Source organism: Ovis canadensis, chromosome 3 (genome assembly GCF_042477335.2).
Source record: "Ovis canadensis isolate MfBH-ARS-UI-01 breed Bighorn chromosome 3, ARS-UI_OviCan_v2, whole genome shotgun sequence".
NCBI lineage: Eukaryota > Metazoa > Chordata > Mammalia > Artiodactyla > Bovidae > Ovis > Ovis canadensis.
The window spans coordinates 83,042,807-83,054,941 of record NC_091247.1 but is presented as its reverse complement, the minus strand read 5'-3'; the positions used below and the strand labels follow the sequence as shown (position 1 = coordinate 83,054,941).

The following is a 12,135-nucleotide window of genomic DNA, read 5'->3' as shown; positions in this document are numbered from 1 at the left end:
CTGAATAGTTGTGAAAGTTACTATGTGGCCCATGAGCCTCAAATATTTACTATTGGGCCTTTTGCAGAAAAGTTTGCTGACCCCTGAACTAGCTTACAACACGGGCTTCCTTCAGCTTAAACCTTTTTTTTTTTTCCTCTGAAAACACGTTAGAAATCCAGCTCTTATCATCTTCGAAATCCAGCTCTTATCATCTTCGAATTCCTGCTTCTTATTTTTACTTACCTTTTGAACAATCACTCAATACTTCAGCTGTGGAGTCTATTTGTAAGTTTCATACCAAACATCACAAACATCATCTCTCCTACAGCTAAAATGATATTGCCAGTCTCCCTGAATAAATCAGTAGCTCTCTCATTTTCATGTCTAACCTGAAATGAAAAAGCAAAAAGAGTGCAGGGAAATGAAAATATAATATTTAATTGAAATAATTTGAGAATTTTATGTTAAAGGAAATGTAATTATCTAATTGGATTTCAGTCAGTGGTTTGCCTTCCCTTTGTCTTGGCTAAATGACCAAGGTCATTCTGTCTCATCGGGGGTTCCAGCCTACCTTTTTATATCTCATCTGGCAAAGGCCAAAAATTAGTCAGAAGCAACCACTCATTTTAGGCACTTAAATTTTTATTTGACACACACTGCCATTAATTATTAATTCAGTATTTCAACCAGAAATCACTCATTATTACAAGAAGCTTCAAATTGTGAGAAGTCAAACTGAAACCTCTCCAAAATCATTTTGTCTTCTTCTCTAATAAAAGTCAAGATTATTTTGCTATACTATGAATACAGTTTTATACAGATCATCATTATTTTGCCAGCTCAAGAATAGCAAAACACATTATATAACTGTGCATCCTATATATTTTTAAAATAATTTAAAGCATAATGAGAACACTCACCTAAAAAAGGATATGTGCTCTTCTCAGAATGTTTTTGTTGTATATATTTAAAATAATCCCTTCATGAAGAATTCTTTGAGTGTGACTGAAGTCACAATTTATTTAAATTCATTTCTACTATTCAAACTATGGTGAAGGACCAGTGGAAGTAGTAAAAAAAAAAAAAAAAAAAAGGCCATGGAGTTTCACTTTTCCAAGGGCAATATGGAAATTGAAAAATTTTAACTATACTTTCTGTTTACATGAAAAGTGCAGAATATTTTTTGACCAGGTTTTCTATTTTTAATATGTATTGTTTGCTGTCTATGCAAATTCATAGTGAACCACATCTATATCTAGTTAATATATGTTGAATTGCTACCATCTTTCAAGTACTGCTACTGGTACTTTTACAACTATTTCCTTATTTTATATTAAATATAGTCCTAGCGCTATGAACTAGGTTCTTTTTGTTGTTGTTTGACTTTGTCTTATTTGCTTCCATTATGTTGTTGAGGATACTGAGGCTCAGAAAGGGGGAAAAAAAAAAAAAAGTGAAGCCGTTCAGTCGTGTCCAACTCTTTGCAACCCCGTGGACACCAGGCTCCTCCTTCCACAGGATTTTCTAGGCACGAGTACTGGAGTGGGTTGCCGTTTCCTTCTCCAGGGAACTTCCCGACCCAGGGATCGAACCCAGGTCACCCACATTGTAGACAGACGCTTTCCGTCTGAGCCACCACTTGATCTTAGCCAAAGGGCCAAGAAGCGAAAGAAAGGGAAAGTATACACTAAAAACAACAACAAAAATCAGAATCAGTCTTCAAACCCAAGGCTCTGAATCTCTAAACAGAATAAGGAAAAAATATTTTCTCCCCACCGACCTAAGCTCATGCTGATTCTGCCCTGGTTTGCTGACAACTGCATTCATAAGACGGATAAAATCCTGTTTAAGAATGACAGTTACAACAAAATCTTTTATAGAGCTTTTCAAGAACTTTTTACAACAAATATCCAGCATCAGCAAAAAGGAACAATCCTAAAATGGGGGCAGAGAAAGAAAAGATAAAAGCTTATAAGTAATTATTAATAGTGAATTCAAATTGTTATAGTGATGATGTTTACATCAGACATTGTTCAAATGTGCATTTCCTTTGTTCCATTGCTGCTGCCAGCACTATAGCACTGTATTTTCTCTCATCCTTTAAACGCTACAGTAGTTAGGAGAGACCCCAGCAGAGTGCCTACTTGGAGCCCATTTGATGAATGGCAGTGCTGTGTAAGTGACATGGGGGAGCAGCATGCGGTACAGATACACCCAGGGATTGGCAGGAGACAACGGGCCTTTGTGGCAGCCACCAGGTCAGGTGGACAAAACAGATCAGCTTCCTTGACAGATCAGCTGCCCTCACAGTGCAGGTTTGTTGATCCTGTGAAAGTCATCCCAGCCTGTCTCCAAAACAGCATGATTTTGACAAGGTTTTTAGTTCCTGCTGCTGAATAGAGTACATTCAGTGTCTCCTCGGCTTGCAGCAGTGGTACAACAACTCTTAGCCCAGCTTCCATTATGTAGAGCTGTTGGCAGGTAGGGGTTCCCATGGTAGCTCAGCTGGTAAAGAATCTGCCTGCAATGCAGGAGACCCTGGTTCAATTCCTGGGTTGAGAAGATCCAGGAGATCTTCCCTGGAGAAGGGATAGGTTACCCACTCCAGTATTCTTGGCCTTCCCTGATGGCTTAGATGGTAAAGAATCTGCCTGTGATGTGAGAGACCTGGGTTTAATCCCTGGATTGGGAAGATCCTTGGAGGAGGGCATGCCAAACCACTACAATATTCTTGCCTGGAGAATTCCAGGAACAGAGGAGCCTGGTGGGCTACATTACAAAGAGCTTTGTGGCACACTTGTATATGACTAAAGATGACTTGTGTTTTCAGGCACACCTCAAATTCCAGAAATAATAAATTCCACTCGCTCTATGAAGCAAATGCCTATCAGGTATAGAACTTCTTTGCATAGAATTCCACTACAGAATTGGAGTCAGGTTTTCTAACATCTGAGGGTTCCCTAGTGGCTCAGGCTGTAAAGAATCTGCCTGCAATGTAGGAGACCTGGGTTCAATCCCTGAGTCAGGAAGATCCCCTGGAAGAGGAAATGACAACCCACTCCAGTATTCTTGCCTGGAGAATATGGACAGAGGAGCCTGGTGGCCTATAGTCCATGATGTCGCAGAGTCAGACACAACTGAGCCAACAACACACTTTCTTTTCTGGTATCTTACTGAAAGTCTCAGCTGAGTACATTTTACTAAGTAGGGATTAAAAATGTATAACCAGTTAAATAGTATGCTTAATATTTCTATGGCAAAGAAATGAAAAAAAATTTGGTGTCTATATCCTGCTAATACCTACTCTCTTTGCTAAAGAATTATTCTTTCTTTCGGAACACGAGTACATTCGTGGCGGATTCATGTTGATGTATGGCAAAACCAATACAGTATTGTAAAGTAAAATAAAGTCAAATAAAAAACTTTTTTTAAAGAATTATTCTTTCTAAGATGGTTATTATTTTCTTCCTTTGTTAGAAATCCTCTCTCAACCATTAACTGCTTACTATGTGATTGCTGTCTAGGAAGTTTGTGATGAGAATTGTGTAACTATCAATCTAAAAAAGACTGTTTTGATACCCCAGCGATTATTTATATACTTGTTACTACTGAGCATCTTTTGAATACTTTCTGGATTAGCAGAAACCAGTACATCAGGGGTCCAAACTGCTCAAGCTGAAAACCTGAGTTTGTCTTCCTAATCTCCTTCATTCTGAATCAGAGAAATGACCAAGGTTTTGTCAACCAATCACACATGAAAGCTTGATTCAGGAGAGAGTGATATGAGGGAGAGTATGCTGCACAGAATTTACTGAGGAGGATATATCATTGTGATGAAGGGATATCTGTCTATTTAGTTTCCACTGGAGTAGCCCGAAGTGTAATCTAGGTATTAGAATCTTAATTTCATTCCTCCTCTTCTAAGTTTTTGGCCTTTGCAGATTCTTAGCGAGCTGTCTCCATCTGTTAATATATTTTTGTAGGTATGGGGCATAATATAGTTGGGCTAGATGCTCTTGCAAGTGTCAATAACAAATATCAAACTTTTAAACAGTACCTTTAAGTTCTTGTTTTGATATCTCATGTAAATCTTTGTAGAGTGAAATATGGCAGATATGTCTCCTTAGCTGCCAAAATTAATTTAATCTATTTGCTTTCTCTTTGTGTAACTTCAGGATGTGTTGGTGTATCTATCTTATTGCCCCCTGGTGACAGTGATTCCCTGGTGGCTCAGACAGTAGAGTCTGCCCACAAAGTGGGAGAACTCTGTTCAATCCCTGGTTTGGGAAGATCCCCTGGAAAAGGGAATGGCAACCCACTGCAGTATTCTTGCCAAGAAAATCCCATGAATGGAGGAGCCTGGCAGGCTACATACCATGAGGTTGCAAAGAGTTGGACATGACTGAACGACTTTACTTTCACTTTCATCGTACTGCCCCCCAAATTATAATGCATGTTTTTTTGTGAAAGTATTTGTATTTCATGACTTTTTATTGAGTACCGTTTATATGGTGGGTAGATAATAAATGTTGAATAAATAGCTAAGTGCTCCTATCCAAAACTTGGGAATATAAAGCAAGTTTTATGTATTAAGCTTTTGGTAGCAAAGTAGTATCATGTTTGTCATGCACAGAAAATGCAAGATTGGAACATAATGGGTTAAAGGTAATTTGAGGGAAAGAGTAGAAAGGTTAGATTAAAAAAAGTAAAAGGAAGGATCATGGTAGGACAGAAGAAAAGTTTTTTTAAAAAATTTTATCTATAATCTACAAATTTTTCTTTAGTTCTGGACAAAGGGAAGGTAGTGATTTTCATAAACAATTAAAAACAGACTCTGTCAGTACAAGCAATTCTGTGAAAACAAATATGGAGTTGTAAATTTTAATAACAATTAGAATGTTGTTATAAAGTTTATAATACAGTGTGGAAAATACAATACAAAGGATAAGTAAAAAGTTGAGCTACCAGCATGATAAAACATTATCAATGTCATATTTAGGCTGGACTCCTACTATTTGCAGGGGTAAGGGAAGGCTAATAAAGTTGGTCTTGAGGCAGTAGGCATAAATGACTCTAATCCATGCAGCTTCAAAGGTGGAGAAGAAGGATCTTATTTAAAAAACAAGAATGAAATGTCTTGTTTTCAGCAGCCAAAAGCACAAAGTCTCAGACATGTATGGTCTAGTGGTTTCATTTAGAAACCACTCCTTTCCATATTTAATTCTTACAATCCGGTCAACTCCATTTCCTGTCATGTGTTACTAATTCAATTTTCAGAGCCTGCATGTTTCCATACACTTCTGCCTAACCTAAGAGAAAATTAATAAGAATTCTTCAAATATGAAAAAAGAATTGGGTCAGAAAACTTTTCTGTTAAAACTTCATTTTTCTCCCATAGCAGGTGAAATATCAGCAACGTATTGTGAAGTGTAAATGTCAAAATATTGAAGGTATTCAATTCAGTTCAGTCGCTCAGTTGTGTCCGACTCTTTGTGACCCCATGAATCACAGCAAGCCAGGCCTCCCTGTCCATCACCATCTCCCAGAATTCACTCAGACACGTCCATCGAGTGAGTGATGCCATCCAGCCATCTCATCCTCTGTCGTCCCCTTCTCCTCCTGCCCCCAATCCCTCCCAGCATCAGGGTCTTTTCCAATGAGTCAACTCTTCACGTGAGGTGGCCAAAGTATTGGAGTTTCAGCTTTAGCATCAGTCCTTCCATTGAAGGTATAGGATCAAATAATGTTAGAGGTCAAAAAAAACTTTATAAGTCATTGTCACCAATTTTCTACCCCTTTAGAAATATTTCAAGCAGTATCACTAGCAGATGGCTATCTAGCTTCTGCTTAAAGACACTGCAGTGGTAGGGACTCTGCATTCTCCTAAAGTGTCCATTTATTTACATAAAATAAGTATTGACTGGGGCTTTCCTGACTGGTGGCTCAGGTAGTAATGAGTCCACCTGTGGTGCAGGAGACGTCAGAGACACAGATTCAATACCTGGGTTGGGAAGATCTCCTGGATAAGGGAATGGCAACCCAATTCAGTATTCTTGCCTGGAGAATTCCATGGACAGAGGAGCCTTGAGGGCTACAGTCCATGAGGTTGCAAAGAGTCAGACATGACTGAGCTGCTAACATGCAGCTAGAAAGAGCTATGTTTGATATTATGTACTAGATGTTGTAGCAGCATATCTTTAGAATATTTGTCCCATTTTACAATGAGCTAAAATTCATCTCACTTTGATTTTCTTTAATGGACACATATTTAATATTAGTCAATATTTAAAGTATCTATTTACCTTGAGATTCATGATATAACATTTGTCTTTCTGACTTCACTCAGTATGACAATCTCTAGGTTCATTCATGTTGCTACAAATGGCATTATCTCTTTCTTTCTTTCTTTCTTTTTTTTACTTTATTTTACTTTACAATACTGTATTGGTTTTGCCATACATCAACATGAATCCACCACGGGTGCACATGAGTTCACAATCCTGAACCCCTCTCTCACCTCCCTCCCCATACCATCTCTCTGGGTCATCCCAGTGCACCAGCCCCAAGCATCCTGTATCCTGCATCAAACCTAGACAGGAAATTTGTTTCTTATATGATATTATACATGTTTCAATGCCATTCTCCAAACTCATCCTACCCTCTCCCTCTCCCACAAAGTCCAAAAGTCTGTTCTATACATCTGTGTCTCTTTTGCTGTCTCACATACAGGGTTATTGTTACCATCATTCTAAATTCCATATATATGTGTTAGTATACTGTATTGGTGTTTTTCTTTCTGGCTTACTTCACTCTGTATAATGGGCTACAGTTTCATACATTTCATTAGAACTGATTCAAATGTATTCTTTCTAATGGCTGAGTGATACTCCATTGTGTATATGTACCATAGCTTTCCTATCCATTAATCTACTGATGGACATCTAGATTGCTTCCATGTCCTGGCTATTATAAACAGTGCTGCAATGAACATTAGGGTACATGTGTCTCTTTCTATTCTGGTTTCCTCGGTGTCTATGCCCAGCAGTGGGATTGCGGGGTCATAAGGTAGTTCTATTTCCAGTTTTTTAAGGAATCTCCACACTGTTCTCCATAGTGGCTGTACTAGTTTGCATTCCCACCAACAGTGGAAGAGGGTTCCCTTTTCTCCACACCCTCTCCAGCATTTATTGCTTGGAGACTTATGGATCACAGTCATCCTGACTGGTGTGAAATGGTACCTCACTATGGTTTTGATTTGCATTTCTCTAATAATGAGTGACGTTGAGCATCTTTTCATGTGTTTATTAGCCATCTGTATGTCTTCTTTGGAGAAATGTCTATTTAGTTCTTTGGCCCATTTTTTGATTGGGTCATTTATTTTTCTGGAATTGAGCTGCAGGAGTTGCTTGTATATTTTTGAGATTAGTTGTTCGTCAGTTGCTTCATTTGCTATTATTTTCTCCCATTCAGAAGGCTGTCTTTTCACCTTGCTTATAGTTTCCTTTGTTGTGCAAAAGCTTTTAATTTTTAGGTCCCATTTGTTTATTTTTGCTTTTATTTCTAATATTCTGGGAGGTGGGTCATAGAAGATCCTGCTGTGATTTATGTCGGAGAGTGTTTTGCCTGTGTTCTCCTCTAGGAGTTTTATAGTTTCTGGTCTTAAATTTAGATCTTTAATCCATTTTGAGTTTATTTTTGTGTGTGGTGTTAGAAAGTGATCTAGTTTCATTCTTTTACAAGTGGCTGACCAGTTTTTCCAGCACCACTTGTTAAAGAGATTGTCTTTATTCCATTGTATATTCTTGCCTCCTTTATCGAAGATAAGGTGTCCATAGGTGTGTGGATTTATCTCTGGGCTTTCTATTTTGTTCCATTGATCTATATTTCTGTCTTTGTGCCAGTGCCGTACTGTCTTGATGACTGTGGCTTTGTAGTAGAGCCTGAAGTCAGGCAAATTGATTCCTCCAGTTCCATTCTTCTTTCTCAAGATTGCTTTGGCTATTCGAGGTTTTTTGTATTTCCATACAAATTGTGAAATTATTTGTTCTAGCTCTGTCAAAAATATCGCTGGTAGCTTGATAGGAATTTCACTGAATCTGTAGATTGCTTTGGATAGCATACTCATTTTCACTATATTGATTCTTCTGATCCATTACAATGGATCAGAACATATTTCTCCATCTATCAGTGTCCTCTTTGATTTATTTCACCAGTGTTTTATAGTTTTCTATATATAGGTCTTTAGTTTCTTTAGGTAGATATATTCCTAAGTATTTTATTCTTTTCGTTGTAATGATGAATGAAATTATTTCCTTAATTTCTTTTTCTACTTTCTCATTATTAGTGTATAGGAATGCAAGGGATTTCTGTGTGTTGATTTTATATCCTGCAACTTTACTATATTCATTGATTAGCTCTGGTAATTTTCTGGTGGAGTCTTTAGGGTTTTCTATGTAGAGGATCATGTCATCTGCAAACAGTGAGAGTTTTACTTCTTCTTTTCCAATTTGGATTCCTTTTATTTCTTTTTCTGCTCTGATTGCTGTGGCCAAAACTTCCAGAACTATGTTGAGTAGTAGTGGTGAGAGTGGGGACCCTTGTGTTGTTCCTTTAAGGGAAATGCTTTCAATTTTTCATCTTTTAGGATAATGTTTGCTGTGGGTTTGTCATATATAGCTTTTATTATGTTGAGGTATGTTCCTTCTATTCCTGCTTTCTGGAGAGTTTTTATCATAAATGGATGTTGAATTTTGTCAAAGGCTTTCTCTACATCTATTGAGATAATCATGGCTTTTCTTTTTCAATGTGTTAATGTGGTGAATTACATGATTGATTTGCAGATATTGAAGAATCCTTGCATCCCTGGGATAAAGCCCACTTGGTCATGGTGTATGATCTTTTAATGTGTTGTTGGATTCTGATTGCCAGAATTTTGTTAAGGATTTTTGCATCTATGTTCATCAGTGATATTGGCCTGTAGTTTTCTTTTTTTGTGGCATCTTTGTCAGGTTTTTATGTTAGGGTGATGGTGGCCTCATAGAATGAGTTTGGAAGTTTACCTTCCTCTGCAATTTTCTGGAAGAGTTTGAGTAGAATAGGTGTTAGCTCTTCTCTAAACTTTTGGTAGAATTCAGCTTTGAAGCCATCTGGACCTGGGCTTTTGTTTGCTGGAAGATTTCTGATTACCATTTCAATTTCTGTGCTTGTGATGGGTCTGTTAAGATTTTCTATTTCTTCCTGGTTCAGTTTTGGAAAGTTGTACTTTTCTAAGACTTTGTCCATTTCTTCCATGCTGTCCACTTTATTGGCAAATAATTGCTGATAGTAGTCTCTTATGATCCTTTGTATTTCTGTGTCGTCTGTTGTGATCTCTCCATTTTCATTTCTAATTTTATTGATTTGATTTTTCTCCCTTTGTTTCTTGATGAGTCTGGCTAATATCATAATGGGATTTAAAGCCAACTTAACTTTAATCCTTTTGAAAATCCTACCAGTAGCAAAAGTTTATAAAGAAGTTGTGTTCAATCCTAAATGCATAATTGGATCATTTGGGGAAATTTAATAACTACTGAGACTTCCTTATCACTACTAATTCTTATTTAATTGCATTTTGGTTGGACCTGGGCATGGGTAGGTTTCCAGTCTTTCCAGGGAATTCTAATATGTAGGTGGGTTTCAGAGTGCATATGTGCTCAGTCATTAAGTCATGCCCAACTCTTTGCATCGCCATGGACTGTAGCCCACTAGGCTCCTCTGTCCATGGGATATCAAAGGCAAGAATACTGGAGTGGGTTTTCATTTCCTTCCAGAGCCAGGGATCAAATCCATGTCACCAGGGAAGCCTCAGGTTTCAGAACAACTGCTTAAAGAAAATCTTGAAATCTCTCACTCGCTTGCTCTTATTTTACAAAGACCAGAATGATTTTATTTAGCAATGGTTCCATTGTATTATAACCCTGAGACAGAAATGTACTTTTAAAATTGGATTTTTTAAATTCACATTTTATAGTATATTATTTATTTTAAACAGTTCAAATAGCACAGAAAATTTTAAGAAAAAACAGAGAAATTGCCTATATGTCCATTTCTGGAAATAATGCTCACTATTTTGATACACAAATGCACACACACAAACGCAACCATGAGTATATATCATTCTGTAATTATTGAATGTATTTCTCCAGTATTGGCAGGCTATTTTAAAGCTTTCTATTCCCTTGGGTAAGGTATTTGCTTTTTCTTCATGAACATAAGCAGAGGTACCAGTATTTGGTAGCTGGATTTCAGTGTGTAGACGCTGGGAAAGAGAACCACCATTTTGTTGGTTGGGGGCTTTCCTAGTGGCTCAGCTGGTGAAGAATCCACCTACCAATATGGAAGACACAAGAGAAACGGGTTCAATCTCTCAGTCGAGAGTATCCCCTGGAGGAGGAAATAACAACCCACTCCAGTATTCTTGCCTGGAAATCCTATGGGCAGAGGAGCCTGGCAGGCTACAGTCCATAGTGTTGCAAATAGTCGGACATGACCGAGCATGCATGCGTACATCTATGCATGCATTTTTTTGGTACAGCTGAATAGGTTTGCTCATGGTACCAGAAAGAGTAATTATGAGTCTTTGATTATAATCGCTTCCTCAGTTTGTAGTCATAGATAAATCTAAGAGTCCTAGTCCACAGAGAGAATCAGAGAAAGATAAACTCAAAAGCCTAGAGAGAGTAACCCCCAGTTGAGATAATTTAATCAAGAAGAGAAAGTAAGACAAACCCACAAAGGGACATTTAAGGACCTTTTATTTATTTTTTATTTCCTTTCTTTTTTATTTAAGTTATAAAAAGAACAAACTTACACATAGTTCCACTGTATTAGTTTTTAAGTATATAAATTGAATTTTAGTTGGAGTTTCAATATCAGACTTCCAAAAATTAATAGCATGAATATCCACAAAGTAGAAGGGTATAGTGGACCTGAAAAGCACTATTAACCAGTTCAACCTAATTAAAATTTACAATTTTAAGAGACTAGTAGGATACAAATTCTATTCAAATTCCCATAGACTATAAATTAACAGACACTGGAACATATCCAAGGATGTAAAACCAGGTGAAAAGATTTCATGGTATAAAGGTACTGAAATCATATAGAGTTTGTTCTCATCACTGTGGAATTATGTTAGAAATCAGTACCCAATGAGAGCTTGAAATCTCTTAATGAGTCTTCTCTTCTGTAATAATCAGATACAAGCCTTGCTTCCTTTCCCAAGTCCATTTTCTCATGCTTCTTTCCACATATGTGTCAGTAGCATGAAAATGATAAGAAAACAAACAAACAAATATAAAATGGGTCAAACAATTGCACTGACACTTCACAAAGAAGGTACATGAATGAATAATAAAACGTCAAAGAAGTTCAACATCATCAGTTATCAGGGACATGCAATAAAAACCACCAACACCCATTAGAATGGTTAAATTTTAAAAAAGAAAAATGTGGTCCTTCCGCCACGGCAGCCATTGTAGAACAACAGCCATGGCTATGTGCTAGCCTATGGCCGCGGGCCTCAGCAAGGGTCACAGGTGACCAAGAACGTGGGCAAGCCAAGGCACAGCCGCTGCCGCGGGCGTCTCACCAAACACATCAAGTTCATGTGGGACATGATCCGGGAGGTGTGTGGCTTCACCCCTTACGAGCGAGGAGCCATGGAGCTGCTCAAGGTCTCCAAGGACAAGTGGGCCCTCAAGTTCATCAAGAAAAGGGTGGCGACACACATCCACGCAAAGAGGAAGAGAGAGGAGCTGAGCAACATTTTTCTGCCATGAGGAAAGTGGCAGCCAAGGACTGAGCCCTTCCCCTCTGTTCACAATAAATCTTGCCAAAAACTAAAAAATAAATAAATTAAAAAATAAAAATGTGACATTACCAAGTATGGGAGAGAATGTGGAGCAACTGGAATGCTCTTACATTGTTGATAGTACTGCACAATGGCATGGGCAGTTTGAGAAATTTAAAGCAGTATGTATGTCACTTATATGATTTAGCAATCCCATTGTGTAAGAACAGATAAACAAAATAAAATGTGTGAAAACACACACATACAACTTATGCATGAGTATTCAGAGTTTTATTTATCTTAGAGTCTGGAAACACCTGAAG

The 12,135-nt window shown here is 37.7% G+C and overlaps 1 pseudogene; it reads left to right on the top strand.

The window, feature by feature from the left end:
* The first annotated feature begins 11,511 nt into the window (after positions 1 to 11,511).
* LOC138436270 (large ribosomal subunit protein eL36 pseudogene) lies at positions 11,512 to 11,824 on the top strand (annotated as a pseudogene).
* The last annotated feature ends 311 nt before the right edge of the window (positions 11,825 to 12,135 follow it).